The sequence below is a fragment of the Anolis sagrei genome, chromosome 6 (genome assembly GCF_037176765.1).
Source record: "Anolis sagrei isolate rAnoSag1 chromosome 6, rAnoSag1.mat, whole genome shotgun sequence".
Taxonomy (NCBI): Eukaryota; Metazoa; Chordata; class Lepidosauria; order Squamata; family Dactyloidae; genus Anolis; species Anolis sagrei.
In genome coordinates this window covers 131,893,366-131,911,992 of record NC_090026.1, presented here as the reverse complement: position 1 = coordinate 131,911,992, position 18,627 = coordinate 131,893,366, and the positions used below count along the sequence as shown (strand labels likewise).

Sequence of the window (18,627 nt, the reverse complement as noted above, 5' to 3'; positions counted from 1 at the left end):
CCGTCAGTTTGGCCATGAATGACCAAGGAGAGCGGGGCTAGTTTCTTCAGCTCTCCTTTCTGTTCCCCAAACTCCATCACAATCTTGGAAAGCTCTCCAAAACATGTAGCCTGTCCACCTTTCCACATCCAGCATCAAACTCTATTATGTCTCCTGAATCACGCAGCATTCAACCCCTTGAAATCACCCCCCATATTTCTGTAACTTATAGCTTGGGAGGGATGGGAAGAATCTTCATCAAGTCCAAATAATGGGATTGAGGGCACTTGGGAAACCTGACAAGAAAGAGTCTTGTGCGATCTTCCAGAAATGCGAAGAGAAAACTGGAGAAGAACATTCATTTTCTTCTGCAGCAAGAAGAAAACCAGCATCATTATGCATCTTCATGTTTGTTGTTGCAGTCATTTCTGATTTATGGGGCTCCTAAGCCAAGCCTACCCCAAAGCTTCCTTGACAAGATTTCTCAGAGGGGGCTTGCTCTTGCCTCCCTCTGAGGCCGAGATGGTGTGAGGTTTGACCGCAGTCGTCCACTGAATTTCCATAGCTCACCATAGTTTTGAACCTTGGCACCCCAGAGTCCAGGCCTGACATTCCCACCATTCCACCATGCTCTCTCCCGCAAAATTACTTACATTATTGTGGTCATGTGCCTTCAGGTCAACTCCAACCCTTATGACACCATTACTCTAGGGATTTACAGGCCAGGTTTATTATTCAGAGGAAACTGGCCATGGCATTCTTCTGAGATGGAGAGAATGTAACTTGCCCAAGACCACCCAGTAGGTTGTATGACCAAATAGAGATCTGAACCCTGGTCTCCCAGTCTTGGCCCATCATATCCCTGGCATCCGGCTCTCCTCTCTGGCTCATCCCTCTTGTCCCTTTCTTAATTTGTCCAGACAAGGATCTGCCATTTGAACTATTTCCCGTCATCAAACGCACCATCCAGCAGGATTTCACTCTGCAGAAAAAGACCAAGTTTCTTGTCTCTCGCAGGCCTTGAGAGGAAGCTGGACAGCCTCTGCCAAACAGGCTTTTCACACATTCCCACATATATATATATAGAACACAAAAAAGCAAAAAGCATGGGCGCCCTCCTTGCAAAGGCAGTCTCTCACCCCTTTTCTTAATTGATGCTAACTAGAGCTGACATTTCCAGAGCTGTCAGGAGACTTTGGCGGACGAGGCGGCTCTGCCGACATGAAGAGCAGCAGCCGCTGTCTGGAGGGTTTTTTCCAAGCCAAGGGCGAGCCTCCGGATTTGTCTGCATCTGACGGAGCAGGACTCAGGGAGGGGCTCCAGCCAAACTTCGGGACTCTCTTGATCTGTCCTTGTTCGCCACATCTGGCCAAGGACCACTGCTCACCCCCAGTTTCTTCTTGCCAGGTGAACCTTGTGGATGGTGCTCCTGAGCTCCAAGCATCCTCTTCCCATGTTCTCAGGTGGCAAAAAGCATACTCCAAAAGCAAGCTGGCCAACTGCTTACCTGGGGGGTCTATATGTATTTTAAACACTCCCTCCTCTTCTGAGCCTTACAAAATCCTGCTCCTGCTCCTAACAGGATTTCCTCTGAGAGTTACACACCTTGATGCTTCTGGGGCCAAGTCCCTTCATGTGCTGCTTTTCTCCTTAGCCTCCTTAAAGTGGAAATGGCCAACGCACACCCAGGCCACAACTTGGACTTCTGATCTCTTCACATGGTTTCTCATGCATGTTCTATTGTGCCTGTCCAAGGGTTCTGGAAGAACGCAAATAGCTGGCAGCTTCTTTGTGTCTATTTTGCAAGGTCCCAACAATCCTAGTAAAAGTTACTGCACCATTTGAGTCAATCTTGAGTGTAAGGCAGGAGTAAAGAAGTGTGGAATACAGGCAGTCGGTGGACTCAAGGGCCATTTTGTGACCCTGTTTGTTGCTGTGTGCCTTTGAAGTCATTTCCAGCTTATGGCAACCTTACAATGAACTTATCACTCGGTTTCCTTGGTAAGATGTATTCAGAAGAGGTTTGCCCTTGTTCTCATATGAGGCTGAGAGAGCACAGCTTGTCCAGATGTTTCTATGGCTTAGTGGGGATGCAAACCCCAGTCTCCGGACCTGTGGCCAAGCTACCACACCAGTCTGGTTCTCCTCATGTCCTCTTACCTCCATACACATTTGGGTGGTGATGGGAGCAGTCCCCAAAGTGGCCCCTGAAAACTGTGCCCCTCCCAGGATTGTGAGACTGTGGCAACAGATTGTGAGTCCATGGGAACACACCTCATTCTGGGCCACCTTCCCTTCCTATCACAAGCCCAGCTCAATCCCTGCACTTGGGTACGTGGCAGGAAGGATGCCTCTTCGCTTGCAAGATGTGAGGATCAAGATTTTGGAAACGGGAAGTGCCACATTAGAGATTGTCCCTTCTCCCTTGCCTTCAAGACCTGAAATCATCTAAAGATGCAGAAATCAGTTCAAAAAACAGCTGGGGAGGGGTCATCAGTGCCCACTTGTGGTTGTTGTTCCATTAGGAACAAATTGATCCAAGGCTGGGGAGAATGATTTTGCCCAAACCAAGAATGAAGGGATGAAAAAGCCACATACATTGCAATTGTCTTCAGGAATTAAGAAAGAAAACATCATAGGGAATGTGTGTATGTGGAGGGGGGGGGGGGGTGTGCCAACATACAGTCCTCCAAGCAGAGGAATGCACGAGGGAAAAGGCTCCTGACTCCCTGGAGAGGAGGGAACAAAGCTGCGAACCCATCAAGGGGCTGCCCTCAATAGATCACTCATTTCCCGTGTGCATTATTGATGCCAGGCACGCTGCCTTCTTCAGAGGGAAATCATTTTTGCTTCTCTTGTTTGAAAGAGAGCTCCTCCGCTGGCCCCCACCTGCCTCCATGTTCTCAATAACAGAGCCACCTCCCAATGAAGGGCCAAATGGGGAGTCTACAACTCCCTGGGTTTCACCTTCTATCAGGCAGAAGACCGACCACCGGCTGAACAAGACAACCACTGCCCCTGCCTCTTCCCCCGGAATACCGCCTCTTGGATCATTCTTTTCAGAAGGCTAGCCCCTTCCGAGAGGACTGAAGCAGCACCGCAACAGAGCTCACACTCCCTTTCATCGACAATGCGTTTCCTCCTCGGGGTTACATCTGACATGCACCTCCTCTGTCTTTCCTACCACCCACTGCATGTAAAGGATGACATTACATTATCAACGCACAAGCCGTACCTTACAAAAGCCGAGCTATGATTCCCCACAGACAGAAGGCAGAACTCTTACAGATGAACACAAGGGAAAAACTAGACTATATTAGGAATCAAATGAAGTTCCTGAATATTGCAAGCTGAACAGCCTCCGTTTCCCCACCTGCCATTTCAAAGGCAATACAAAACATGAGACTTTTAAAATGTACTTTTATGGCAAAAGTGGCCAACGGGAACCACACATTGGATGCCAGATATTATCAAGTAGGAGTTCAATACCAATCCCAATGTGATCATTATTTCCAGGGCAGTATAGAATCCTAGAATCCTAGAGTTAGAAGAGACCTCGGGGGCCATCCAGTCCAACCCCATTCTGCCAAGAAGCAGGAAAATCACATTCATGTTCTCAACGATGTCATAAATGTTCTGCTGTGCAAAATGAGTGCCGGCAAAATCAAAATCTCCCCTCTTGATCATTTCAGCTGACATCAAAATGCCAAAACCAGCCAATAAAAGGTCAGAGTCCAGCGGTTTTGGGGAATCCCTTCCTCCGGAGCAGAAGACCTCCCCACAGACTTTCCTACCAAGGAAGGCATTCATCCCAGCCACTGCTATTGACTCTGACTGGCAGCATCTTTCCAGGCTCTCAAGCAGCAAACTGAAATCCCTTAATGCGGATTTGCCAGGGATGGGTTCTGGGCCCTTCTACTGTAAAGCATGTGCTTTCACACTCAACAACACTTGCTGTCGTATACATTTAAATGGATTTGAGGCAGTAAAGAGTTCACTATTCAGAGCGTGATGATCAACCTATCTGTCAGGTGACACCTTGAGCAACTATAGAGTTGGTTGAAGGGCAGCACTCTACAAGACCAAGAGCAAAACTTGCTGGAAATGTTAGGAAATATATACAGAATCAGAGAATAGAATCCTAGAGTTGTCAGAGCAGTCCAACCTCATTCTGCTATTCAGGGATGTCATTTTCCCATAAAATGGCATTCCTGGTGCATCATGCACTATTGAGACTAACTGGGCTGCTTCTTTGGTGGTTACACTCAAGGTATTTTATTATATGCACCCACAAGACAATACATGACATTCAAAGCCTTGTCTCCCACAAACCGACTTCCTTCTGTTGTTGCAATCCATCCCTCTCTTCACTCAAGGAGCCTTTTTATCGCCAGAGGCCTCCTGCCTGGTCAGCAGGTGAGCCAGCGCTTGAGTCCCAGGTGGTCTGAGTGTCTTAGAGGTGGAAGATCTGAATCAGGGCAGAAGCCGCTCTCTTCCTGGTCAGAAAGAGCGAGGAAGAGTTGCTGTCTGTTGCTCTCCATCCCCCTCCATCCAGGACAAGCCTCGCTTCTCAGGAGGGGAGCAAAGTCAAGGGAGGACCCCACCAAACACACAGGGAGGACTCAAGACGGCAAAGGTATGGGGCTTGTGGGGTCTTCTGCCAAAATAACTGAGTGCAATCCACTGCAAGGCTTAAAGGGATCAGAGGAAAAACCCTTTCAACAAAGGGAGGAGAGGCTAAAATGTGAATCATAGAATCAAAGAGTTGGAAGAGACCTCATGGGCCATCCAGTCCAACCCCCTGCCAAAAAGCAGGAATATTGCATTCAAATCACCCCTGACAAATGGCCATCCAGCCTCTGCTTAAAAGCTTCCAAAGAAGGAGCCTCCACCACACTCCGGGGCAGAGAGTTCCACTGCTGAACGGCTCTCACAGTCAGGAACTGCGAATGGCCTTGACTAACTTTTATCAACAGTTTAAACCATTCTGGAAACACTATTAGAAGCATTATATGCATTTTAAAAGGCATTGAAGCAAACAAATTAAACAACATAGATATACTGTACATCCTAAAAGACAACCTATTTAGATAGTAGATATATAGCTGGATGGGTGGGTGGATGATAAGCAGTCTGTTAGGGTAAACCAAACTGCCATTCATTATATAAATCTGCACTATTTCTATATGTAAATCCCTTTCCAGGACTTTGTCCCTCGGAGTAAGACAAAGAATAGCTCTATCTCAATCACAAGGTTGCTTTTGTGGCCCTTAGCACCTGTCCTTGTCCTATCTTGATATGGCAAAAGATATGGCAGCCTGCAGGAAAGACTCCTGAGGTTTTGCGTCCAAAACAAGACCAAGACCCTCCCTCCCTCCTCCCAGGCCCCCTTGGACCCCCGTCCCCTTCATCCAATCGCCGGCGAGACCAGACCTTCCTTGCCAATTCCATACTCCCCAATTGAGAGCATCCGTTCACAATGCTGGGCTGGCAGCCTCCCTGTAAGTGTTGAAAAGCGTTACGGCACATGACGGGATTGCAGCCTTACCTTCCTGGGAGGATGAATGACGAGACACCCATTGAGTTCCCAAAACAGAAAGTACAGTCCTCAGACTTCAAGAGAAGGGCATGGAAGGAAGGAAGAAGGGAGGAAGGGGGGAACCTCCCGCCCGACAGGCGCTGCTGCTGTATCAGCAGGGACGGAAATGTCCCCAAGTCTCGGCTGCAAATGAAATATTTACTCTCTGCTCAGACACAGCCTCGGACTCTCTCCCTCCTTTGACAAAAAAAGAACCCCTCCAGCGGCCTGATTCAAACCAAGCAGTGTGTGTGAGTGTGTGTGTGTGTTCATACACAGAGAGAAGGGGAATGAGAATTGCAACGGTCTCTGGAAGATGGGCTCCTGAGCACTAATTAAAGAGTCCATGACATGGAGCCAAGCCAGCCAGAATTAGGCCACAAAGCACCTTTGCCGCCCCCACCATCCGATGCTTATTAAGGCAAGGGAGGCCTTGGGCAGCCACTCCAGGCCAAGGGACCAAGGCCAGAAGGCAACAATGGGCTGGCGGGAGGGGGGCCCAGAGCGGGCAAGAAAAACACCCCCAAAGCTTGCTCTGAAAAGTTGGTAAAGGGGCAACACCAAAACTACAAGGGTAGATCAGGCTGGAAGTGACTCAACAGCCCTGGATGGGTCTCCAGAGACCAACAAGTTCCACAAAAGGGTAGGAGGGCCCCAAGAAATGGATCCAGCCGGTCACTCGCCAGGATTCAATCCACCGCAAACTCTGATACTGGCCTCACAAACGCATTTCAATTAATAGCACTTATGCTCAGCCTTCCTGCTTCAGTTTATAAAGTGATTCAATCAGGTGAGAAGAGACAAGGGGCCGCCATCAATCAGAACAACGCTGGGTGGGTCTCAGTTTTGGGGAAAAGGAAAATATACACACAGTAAGTGACAGACAGAGAGATGGGCAGAAGTGGCAGCCTAAGGCAGAGGGATATCGGCACCCGGGAAGTACTCCATACTTAAGTGGAATGGTGTTTTTCCCCTTTCAAAGGTATGGGGTTTGTGGGGTCTTCTGCCAAAATAACTGAGTTACTATCCCCTTACCTTGAGGTCATCTGCAATTCTGCCTCAGGCAGCACACTGCTTTGAGTGAGCCCTGGCACAGTCGCACAGCACAGAAGGTGGCCGATCATTCAACTGAGTCCCTTGGAAAGAGTTCTCAGACCTTGACAGCTTCTTAACAGGAGAAGCCGCCTGACAAGTTAGCAGAAGTTATGACTTGAGACTAAGACCCCTCTCCATGTAATTATTGCATTCTACTACTGTGTTAACCGCCATGGTTGTATCCTGCAGGATCCTGGGATTTCTGGTCTGGTAAAGGTCTAAGTCCTTCCCCAAACTGCAAATCTCAGGGTTCCACAGTATGCAGGTGATATAGTATTGTCATATTGTAACGTGAATGCTGGACTTGAACGCTAGTGGGGTTGGGGTTCAAATACCCACTCAGGTCCAGAAACCCTAGAAGTGAAGAAGCATCAACCCTCTGCGTAGAGCCATTGCAAACAGAGGGAACCCTGTTTGTGGCACAGGCTGCTCTCTTCTTTTATTTATTTATTTATGTATTTAGAACTTTTATATACCGGTCTTCTCACCTCCGACGAGGGACTCAGGCCGGTTTACAACAGAGGAGTTCATACACAATAGTTAAAACATCACATCCTATAAAACTCTAATATAAAACACATTAAAATACAATCATATAATTACATAAGGCCAAGTCGTCAGAATAAAATCACAATTCATCACCATGCGTCCGTGTGGTCAAGGGTTATTGACTCACTCATCAAATGCCAGGTTCCAGAGCCAGGTTTTCACCAACTTTCTAAAGACATCCAGCATCTCTGTGTGTCCATCCATGCACATTGGCCCTAGTGCAGGCATGGGCAAACTTGGGCCCTCAGAAGTTTGCCCATGCATGCACTAGCGTATGTGTGTATAGTTCCACCTGCATGTTGGTGTACACGCCTGGGCTCCTGAATGAAGAAGCCCTAGTTTGCGTGTCTTGGTGTTTTGTCCATTCATCTGCACGCCTTGGCCCAAAAGTGTGTGTGTGTATATATGTGTGTGTGTGTGTGTGCTGCACATGTGTAGTTCTGCATATGGACTCCAACTCCCACAATTCCTAACAGCCTATGTGTGTTACAGACCGACTGTTAGGAATTGAGGGAGTTGAAGTCCAAGAGGGTATGTGTGTGTAGTTTCTACCTGCATGCTGGTGCACTTTTCCACTTGTTTGATAGATCCATGTCACTCAAGGTGTTTTGCTTCCTGCCTGCAGGAAGAGGTCACTTCTTCTTCTTCCCCAAAGTCTTTATTGCCTTTTGTTTGTGAAGGGAGCACCACGAGGCCTCTCTCTGCCTCAAAATGCCTGGCACAGAGACCTGAGAGTCGGCATCAGGGACTCTTCTACCAAGTGAGGCAACTTTCTTTTCTCCATCTGCTCTTTTATCTGAGATGTACTACCTGCAGCAATATACGTTTTGACCCTTTTTTGAACCTTACCAGAACATTCTGTGTATTTTCTCTCCAGCTTTTCTACCATAAGCTCACAGAGAGATAGATAGAAAGAGAGAGCAAGCACTGGCTACACTGCGCTCTACTCTGACCTTGGGTAAGCCACCTTCTCTCAGTCTGAAAGAACGGCAATGGGAAAATGCCCGTGAAGAAATCTTTTGAGGAACCAGCGCAGTGTGGCATCCCAAATGCTAAATCAGGACACTGGTTGACCAGGGTCCAAATGCCTTCCCAGTCACCAAAATCCAGTGGGTGACCTTGACCTCAGTGGTGAAGGGAGGGGGTGGCAAGCCCTCCCTTGAGAAGTCTTGCAAAGGAAACCACAGGAGACAGTCGCCAGAGGTCGAGGTTGCCTTCCAGGCACAGAATGCGCAAACAGGCAGCAAATGAACAGGGGAGCCTTCCTGGCGAGAACAGAGAGCGCTTCCAGACTGCTTCCCTTTGCCAGGGAGGCTGGGTGCACCCCTCTCCCAAAGAGCCCTCTCTGTGCATCTGCCTAGAGCGCCAAGTGTCCCAGGAAGAGGAGGCACCCCCCCTCCAGAGCTGGATTTTGGCACCGAGGGCCAAGGGGGTTAATTCTGCGGAGGCTCATGTTCCAAGGCCGGGTGGAAAGAGCCAGCGCATAAGCCAGCCGTGGAGCCAGGGCTTCTGCCGTCCCCAACTCTCTCCGGGGAGACATCTCACTGTGTTTCTGTTGAGAGGAACAGACAGCAGCAGTCAAGCGGACCAAGGTTAAAATATCGAGCCCTTCCTCAAACTATGACTCTGCATTCCTCGCAAAAATAAAAATAGAAGGGCCTGAACGCGGCAGGAGCAGCAGAAAGCCCAAAAGTAGATTTCCAGCACCCGGGAGAGAGGGCACAAGACTACCAAAGACCCCAGCAAAGTCCGAGAGGGGGAAAACCATCACATGGAGGACATCCACGTTCCAAATCTGCTGTTTAGTTTTATTAATGAACATAACGGCGTTCCATGCAGTCATGACAGCCACATGACCTTGGAGGTGTCTATGGACAATGCTGGCTCTTCATCTTAGAAATGGAGATGAGCACCAGAGTCCCAGAGTTGGACACAACTCAACTTAATGTCAGGGAAAACTTTTGTCTTTACCTACCAAAACATGCACTGGAAAAAAATGAAGGAAAGACTGAGCAAATCCATTGTAAACCTACAGGTTCATAGCCGCTTCTCCTCATGAAGGGCATCAATGTCTCAGCCAGTAAATGAATGAAACATGATAAAAACATGTTGTACGGCTCAAACAAGTTCAAAAAGCTTTAAGGGCTGATGGGGTTTTTCAAAAACTCTGTACCTGCTTGAGAGTGAATGAGGACCCCAAAGGCTTTGATCAAAAGGCTTGGTCTTGGTCTGGTGCTGGAGTTTCAGGAGCTGGCTGAGCCATCCCACCGTTTTGATAAAAGCTTCCTGTTTTGTGGTGTGTGCTGGGAAAAGCATTTCATTTGGTTGTGCAATGACAATAAAGTTATTCTATTCTATTTCGTTCTATTCTATTATTAGCCTACTACTGCTTTAGCCTTTTAAAAAAAGTTAGAAAGAGGGAAAAGAATGCCCTAGGAAATGCAGCTTGCAGGCAGGAGAGGCCAATGCTCAAAAAATAGTTGTCTGCCAGTAACGCAGAGTGGGAGGAACTCAGAGCACCTCCCATTATACCAGTGGTTCTCAACCTGTGGGTCCCCAGGTGTTTTGGCGTACAACTCCCAGAAATCCCAGCCGGTTTACCAGCTGTTAGGATTTCTGGGAGTTGAAGGCCAAAACATCTGGGGACCCACAGGTTGAGAACCACTGTCTTAGAGGCTTCGGAGGACTTCCAGACCACAGATTCAATGGAAATTTGCAAGTCAATGCAGACATATTGAACTTGCAAAAGAGCACAACAGCATTTTGCTACCTTATATGATAGGCCAGTTCCACCCTCCACACACTGGCAAAGGCTTAGAACATGTATGTTCTTGGGAAGAGATCTGGCAAAACAGCTGGTCATATACACAAGAATCAAGGAGTTGGCAGCTATGATGGTATCACACCAAAATAACTGTGCCATCTGAAAAATGAGTACAGCCGATGTTTAGACGGACAAGAGCCAACTTATGCAGATACAGGCAGTCCCCAAATTACAAACAATGGTTATGTGGGTTTGTTCTGAAGTTGAATTTGTATGTAAGCTGAAACAGGTACATTTTAAATGTAACTCCAGCCATATATATATATATATATGCTAGGCTTGGTTGATCAAGAAAAAAATGGTTCTAAACTCGTTTCGTATATAGGGGGCGCTGGCAGTTCGATTTTGAAATTATTTCCAAAATTTTCTTTAAAAAAAGATCGGAAATACCAGGAAATACGAATCGTTTCCTTTGTTTCGTTAATGGAAGATGCCCTTCCCTCCCTCCAGAACCATTAAAATCTCGCAGTTTCCCTTCCTTCCCTTGCAGTGAGCTTCCCCAGCGACCTCCGAGGAGCGCTGTGCTTGGCCACGGCCACCTCTCCCTTCTGCATGACTGACAGCTTGCCAGGGAAGAGAAGGAAAGTTGAGTATTTTAAAACTAACACTTTTAAAATCACTCACCTTTCCTTCTCTTCCCTGGCAAGCTGTCAGTCATGCAGAAGGGAGAGGTCGCTGGGGGCGAGGCCTCCAAGGAGAGCTGTGCTTGGCCACGCCCACCTCCTTCCTCTTTGCATCGGCGGCTTTGCGAAGTGGGCTTTGCGAGGTGGGCGTGGCTATGCCCAGCTCTTTCTCATCGCCGCTTGTCACCAGGGAGGTAGCCACACCCACCTCGCAAAGCTGCCGAAGCAAAGAGGAAGGAGGTGGGCGTGGGTAAGAACAGCTGTTCCTGAAGGCCAGCATTTATGATTCACTGGTGGAGTCGTAAGGAAGATGGCGGACGCGGCTTCGAAATGGCAAGATCACTTCTGGGTTCCCAAATCGTGTCGATACTGTTTCTAAAGGTATTTATTTTACGAATTGATAACGAGATAAGAAATTAACGAATTGGATCAACCAAGCCTAATATATACATATAGAGAGAGCTTTGAATACCATAGGGAAAGGTTAACCTCCCTGTCATGATTCCACCTCACTTTCTGTCCCTGTGATCATTGAACTTGTTGTGGAAACAAAGATTGGAGAGAAATCTTCAGGCGAGACCTCTTTCCCCCTTGATAATAAATCTTCCAGGAGTGGATTTCCCTACCTTCCGAGGAGCAGATTTCTCTCACTTCCTGTTGTCTCAGCCCCACAGAAGTCAGATGTTTGTCACTCGAGGACTGCCTATGTACATATAGTAAATATACACCCAGATTGCAGTGCGAAGAGAAATTCTCTTTTCTAACGATTCTTGGTCTCAGAAAGTCAGACCACAATAAATTTGTTGGCCTTTCAAGAGCCACGTGATTTTGTTTGTACCACACTACTAACTTTCGTAGTAGTGTAATAGGGGCCATTTGGGGCACTCTTGCAACGGACGGATGGCTTTGAGGCCAGCAGTTCTTAGATGACCATCGGACCACCCAGAGGCCTGCCTGTCCAGTCTCATTTCGATCTGCTCAGAAATCCGGCCCCGTTGGGACCTGGGCGCCCCTCCTCCTGCAGGCCTTGCGGGCTAGCATTGTGGCCCAAGACAAGGGACTACAGTCTGAAGGGCCGAAGGGGCAGTGCTGTTTTTTAGGCCTGGTTGCACAAGCCAAGGCATCCAACCAATGGACACTGTGATTTAACATTATATAATCTCGCTCTATTGAGAGCTCAGACCTCCAACGGCAAGACGGTGCCATGCTCTCGTGCCCATTCCACGCGGCAAGCTGCACTTTGGCCAGGATTATGAAACCACAACACTGGCACTCCGCCCCTTCGGAGTAAAAACATGCTCATCGGCAGGCAATTGGAATGGGAGGAAGGCAGAGTGTGTGGACACAGCCTACAGTTCCTGGCAATTCCTTCCTGAAAGGACAGCAGAAAGAGCTAAGCCCATGAGCTGCCATGGTGCTCTAGAGAAGGAAGCTCACATCAGAGGCTCAAGGGACTCTCCCACAATTATAATTTATAATTAGAGGCATTTTTGAAAGTTTCTGCTGGAGTAAGGAAGAGAGCCACCACTGTCATCAAGGACAGGCCTGACCCACAAGCCTCCCAAGGAAGGCAGAGGGGGGAATTTGGACCCAGCGCCCAGCAAAGCCCCGTCTATCCAGAAGCCAGACCAAAATCCATTGCCAAATCACATGGCCTGACACTTACAAATCAATAAATAGAAAACCAAGCAACGTTCTCAGGATCAACAGGGCTTGTTTTGACAATTTGGAAAAATAATTCAGTGGCAACTGCTTTAGAGGGACTGTATCCCTCTAAAGCATTGAACAGGCATTCGGATAAACAGTGCAATGAATACGATGAATATAGGAACGGAATTATGGACGACGAACTGGATCACGACTCTAGTTATGAGACGTTAATGTGTTGTTATTGATGTGTCATTACTTTGTATACTATGCTGTTAATGGTTTTTAAATTGTATGCTGTTATGACTGTCTTTTTGCTCTTGTTGTGAACCGCGTTGAGTCGCCTACGGGCTGAGAAACTGCGGTATACAAGCAAAGTAAGTAAGTAAATAAATAAATAAATAATATCTTGGCTTTTTCTTGGTTTGTCAGTATTTGGTGCAACATTTTGCAGGTTTTGGGTTGCTCGCCTGCCCATCATCTTCCATGTATCGGTAGGCTCTTTTGTCACAAGATTGAGCCCACACAGTTCTTCAGACTGGGCTGAAGGGCAAGAAGGCCGCAGGACACAGAGCCAGATGCTCTCAACCTCCTTAATGGTGCCGTGAACAAAGTCATCTAGTGAGCAAGGTCACAAGAAGGAAAATGCGGGTTTAATTCTTCCATGTGCTTGTTGTGCAAAGAAAAGAGCCCCGCCCCGAAAGGAGCTCAGAATGAATTCCGAGCTCCCAGAACCAGGTTTTCTGTCTTATTCATATATTCAGGGGGACTTAAGTCCCGACCCATGAAGGCCTTCCTCCGGCCTGGCAATCCGCAGACCGCAGCACAATTGTGCCTCTTCTTCCTCCAGCTGTTCCATGACTAAACGAATGAGGCTCAACGACATCTGGAGAGCGCTCCTGTCTGCAAGAGGGATGCGGATTTATGGGGTCAAAAGATACGGCTGGATACACACGTCCTCAATGTCTGCTGGCTGTGGAAACCGGCTCAAGGGCTGCCCCGATCTCAGCATCTCCTCACAAGAGACGCAACACTCGCCACAGTGGTCGGGCCCCTCGCTGCTCAGACTTCTCCTCCATGGGATCAGGGATTGAACAGCGGCCTTTATTCAGCCACATCTCTCACAAATACAAAGACCTAACACAGACAGAAGCACAAGTGTTGCTAGGAGCGGGCTTGGGCTAAACCACCACCCTTAGAGTCTTCTTTCCCTTTGTAAAGGGCTGCCTAGCTTCATCTGCCTGGGGATATGCTACAATCAGAATGGAGCAACACTGATTTCTCGTGATTAGGACATTATGAGCACCTAATGAAGAATCGGCTCAAGTGTCCCAACCAAAGGAAAAGAATCTGGTGGCATTACCCTTTCTAATAAAGTCTGAGTGTTGGGGTTTTTGCAGTCATGCCCAAACATTTCTGCCAAGACAGGGAGACAGCCAAGAGGTTAGCACATAGGTTTATTAGTGGTTTATTCAGCAAAGTGGTACAGGATCAGTGTACAGGATTGCATACAAAAGAGACAGGAGTTGGCTTGCAAAACCTTCCAGAAGCATCTTGCAATGATTGCAGGCAACTTAGCAATAAAGCACATTGGTCCACGTTGAAAGAAAGAAACAAGCAAAGTGGTTTGAGAAGAGCATTTGCACTTATTTAGAAGGGGCAGATTAAGAAGCCAAGTTGCAAGCTCTCATATTTTTCCCCATCCGACAAACATTTTTGAAGTCAGACAACAGAAGAACATAACATTTCAGTCAGAAAAGAAAGCCACCCGCCCATCCATGATAAAGTGCGTTCAGTACTACAATTTGCAGTAAGACAACAGTGTTACCACCCAGGCATATTCTGCAAACTCAAAAGAAAAGGGGAGAAATAATATATGATAAAGACAGACTATTAAACAGAAAGAAAGAGTGGAATGTGGAATTATGGAGACAGGGGGAAATGAGAGGCTTCTCTTTGGCCCAATGAAGAAATGGGATGGCTCATTCCCTGATGGAGCAGCCCACCTGGATGCCTAAGTGTTGCCCTCTGAAACCTCAACCTTCTCTTCTCTGTGAGCAATGGGCCACAGCAGGTCCTTGGCCCCAACAGCAGTCAAGCCTGGTTTTGCTAAATAGAGAGAGTTCCAGCTTTCCAAAGCACTTGGACACAATTTCTAAGAATCACTGTTAGCTAAAAGACTGGGTAGAAGGGTATGTCTGAGTCAGCCACATTTTTGCTGAAAGGTGCCTACTTGGAGAAAGTGCTTACATTTGTTTGGGGAGCCAGCTTGGCAGATTTGGATCAATAGCGAGTTCATATATCTCTCCCCTCGATCAAGGGAAGGGGAAAATGTGCAAGGTCTTCATCTTGGAAGTCCCTTTGGCTAGTTCCTCCAGTCAACAACTCCCACAAGGAAGCCCAGAGACACAGTTCAATTTCAGAAGCAAAGGACCAAAACTCCACAGAAGAGGGAAGGGGATGCTTGTAACCCTTAACTGGTTATTTTCATCTCAAGCTTCATTCGCTCCAATTCCAGCACGCTTCACTCAAATGGCTATCTTTTGCCAAACAATATCCAAAGGCCACGTAATCCCTGAGCTATAGAAACGCATGCCAGCACTTCCCAAGAAGCTCTACCTCCTTCACAGCAACAAGGCCAGTTTATCAATCCTGAGACCCAAATCCTCATGCGAGTCCTTGGCATGAACCACTCAGAGAGAATGAAGCTCCCAATGATGCTGAAACTCTGTCAGGGCGGCCATGATTGCTGCCTCCTGAGACGAAACCCAGAATGCTCCTTCAAGCTCCTTCACAGACGGCAAGGATGACTGACAACAATCTGAGAAGACATGCTGATCTCTATCTCCAAATGCAACACCTGCAGCCTCTTGGTGTGCAATTCACAAAAACAAAATGATAGAACTAACTTCCACGAAGAAGTCGTTCATCTAAGACTTGACCATTAGCAGCTCCTGATGCAGATGTTTTCATCAGTGCCTGACTCCACAGAGATCAGAAAAATACCAAAAACATTTCAGGATCTAGAATATGTTGTATCAGGATGCAAACAAGGCATTTTGGACTTGGATGCCACTACAGCCCCAGATAACATGGCTGGAAGTCAGAAATGTTGGAAATTGTTGTCCAAGACTGTTGCCTAAATACTCTGAAGGCACTAGATCCCAACCTACCTGATCTTGGAAACAAAATCTGGTTGGTATTTGGATGGGGGCCCAATAAGGAATATCAGGTTCTGTAGACTCCATTTCAGGGGAGTTGTCTAAGAAAACTCTTTGTAATGCATGGGACCCCCTGATATCAAGAGATGACCAACCACAGACACACACATACACACAAACAAATTTCAAGCATCTGAGGGGCACCAGGTTAGGGAGAGCTGGGTTCAGGTGACTTTGTTAGGTGCAACTCAGTCTTGCGGTTAAAGAAGGTGGGGTTAATGGGAAAGATACTATGGCAAGGGCCCTCCATACACGGGAAACTTCCAGGGACAAAGATAACAAAGAGCAGCCACTATTCAGAAGGCTCAAAAGAAGCTGGCACAACCAGGCCGCCCTTCGGACACTAATGAGGCTCCGGGTGTCAGGTCAAAGCACCACACTCCCGTTTCCTTGAACAAACTAATTAAAAGGATGAAAGGCCTCTTCATTCCAAAATGCATCCCCTTTGTGGTCTATTTGTTGGAGTAATTCAAAAGCAACACTATTTGGGATGCCTGCCATTTTAGGCAGGGATCACCCCGGGTCTTAAGCTCAACTCTACAAAGGTTGGAGATCTCCTGGGGACTTGGAACAGCGCAAGGACACCAAACTGGAGCACTGAAGGCCACGAATCTCATGACAGGGAAATGCCACCTCTTCATGGAGGCCACTCCATCATGCACAAGTCAAGGGATGGGTCTCATCTTCATGATACTTTGGAGGACTCGCTCAACCTTGCCTTCGAGAGGAAGGTGCCCTTCCTGCACCTGATGACAGCAAAGAGGGGGTGGATCTTTTGCCTCCTCCGCTTGATGTAGTAATACCAGAGAAGTTGCCCTACTCTAGCATTACACACATCATCATCTTCTGGGCTCAGCGATGTCTCCTCTCGTCTAGTGCCTTCCAGATATGTTGGATTCTAACTCCCATACTGGTCATGCAAAGGAACTGAAGGATGCCACCCAGGACATCTAGAAATAGGAGACCTCTGCATATTTCTGTCTGATCAACCATACATAGTGCAACTGAGCAGAGAAAAAGCAGAGAACATTCCCAAGGGAAATACACTGGGTTCAAGGGCAGCTGTGCCATTCCAGTCATAGGGAAGACTTCCAAATGGGGAATCCCATATCCTGGATTTCATCCTGGCATAGAAGCCACATTGGAAGGACTGGGATGACATTGCTTCTTCTTCCATTGTATCAACTAGAGCAGCTCACAGTCCTGAGGTTTAAAGAGAGGTCTTGCAAACAGCCCACCATTTGAAATGGAAGTGCCCGCTGCCTGTGTTCTTTGAGGAGCAAGAGATGCCATAGGTATTCCTCAGAGGATGAGCATCCTCTACATGTCCTTAATTGTGTACTGGATCTTAAAGGTCAATTTGGAAGAGCTGGAAGGCCTTCCCTTGAAGCAGTCCTCCCTTATGCTTACAAACCAGCATCTCCTGCCAGGAGGCCTTGGTTGTCAACACTCAGATTTGCACAGCAGCTTCACAGCTGGCTCCACTGCTCTCAGGAACCTACGCATCCATTTTTAAGTAGCAGACATAAAGTGAGATATGCTTGGGGAAACGGCCTTGCGGTGCAGCAAGTCCAAATTTGGGTCTTGGGACAAATTTTGCTAGAGCTCCTGCTGTGAAGAGGGGCCAATTTATATCCGATCGGGGACAGCCGTCAAAATCGCAAGTGACAAGCTAAACCTACATCTAGCTCAGGAAGAGTTCAAAGGGAACCAGCTCCTTCCTTCTCTGGCTGCAGCCTTGTCAGATAATTATTTCATTAGCGATTTTGACACGTCTGATGTCTGGCTGGCTCCGTGCTCCTTCCAGATCCCCCCCTCCCTCCCTCCCTCCCTGTCAGTCTCTTCCTACCTTTTTAAAGGGGAAAATGTTTTTCCCCAACAACCAAAGAAGAATTTGCATCTGAACGGCACGCCGCTGCCACAGAGGTAGACTTCGGCACACATTAAATTTGCATGAAGGCAGCACCCGCCTGCCAGCTCCAAGTTTGATGTGAACAGCACAAGATGATCAAGGTTATTGTGCTCGGCTTAGAAGGGAAGGGTGACAGCCTCCCTCTTGAAGAATCCTTTGACAACGTTGGCCTTCTTTTTTGATTCTAGGTCCAAATCAATGCAAATTGGGGAGTAATTTCTGTTTAAAGAAGAAACACCTGTTCTGAATCAAGGCGGAGGGTGGGGAGGCGAGAACCAAACCAAGCCCCTTATATGGAAAACACAGAAGGAGATGAAAAAGAGGGCGGATGGGTGGAGACACCGAAGGAAAGCCTTCCCTGAGAAAACACAGGAGGGAAAGAGAAGGAAACCAAAGGCTGGGCATAAAAGCAGAGCAGGAAAGAGAAGAGAGAGGTGGGGTTTTGTCACAGTGGTTTCTGAAAGCAAAAGGATGGATGACAAAACTAAAAAAAGTGAAATTGATAAGCATGATTCTGAAAAAGAAAATCATATGCCCTTCCAACATTTCCAAAGTGCAGTTTCAGCCCCACTTGTGGTTCCGCTAAGAACGGTTTCAAGAAGCACGGCAGAGCAGAGAGAGGGAGGAAGAGGAGGAGACGGAGGTGGAGGAAGAGAAGGAGGAGGAGGAAGAGGGTGGTCAGTGGCAGGTCTGCCCTGCCGCTTCTTCAGCCCCACCATCTCCAGGCAGGTAAAGGAGGAAGAGCTCTTTAAAATGCAGAGAGTGTTTGCTTTGAGCGCCTTTTAAGTGTAAGGACGGGAGGGAAAGCCCACTTGTCTCCTGTGTCGGCAGCCGCCCCGGGGCCTAGGCTTCTAGGAAGGAAAACAAGATAGAAAAGGGGGAAGATGACAGGAGAGAGGGGAAGGGGCATAGAAGCATTAAGTCATTAGTAAACATGAACATTAATGCAGCACACCGCATATCAAGCAACAGACCACCAAGGGCAGCCGGCAGAACGGAGCAGACACGGGGGAGCTTGCTTTGACAAGAGAAGTCTGGCGGGGATTTGGAACGGAGTCGTCAACTGTCTTGGGACGGGAGGAAAGAGCTGGAGGTCTGTCTCCATCAGCATCAGAGCAATGTCAGAGCAAGCAGCCCGCCAAAAACATAGCGGAAGGTTGATGCATTCAGAGACGGCTGTGTCCACGTATTTATGGCTA

At 47.8% G+C, this 18,627-nt stretch overlaps 1 protein-coding gene across 15 annotated transcripts in view; it reads right to left on the bottom strand.

Annotated features, from left to right (window-relative positions):
• The window catches only part of LOC132779080 (microtubule-associated protein 2-like), a 229,542-nt gene that overhangs the window by 93,155 nt on the left and 117,760 nt on the right, over nt 1–18,627 (bottom strand). Inside the window, exon 1 of one of the 15 annotated variants that reach the window (XM_060782775.2) lies at nt 5,528–5,811. The exons of the other annotated variants lie outside the window; for them this stretch is intronic. The gene's annotated coding sequence lies outside the window, so the exon portion shown is untranslated. Of the gene's footprint in view, nt 1–5,527; nt 5,812–18,627 lie in introns of those variants that run through there. 15 annotated transcript variants of the gene reach the window in all.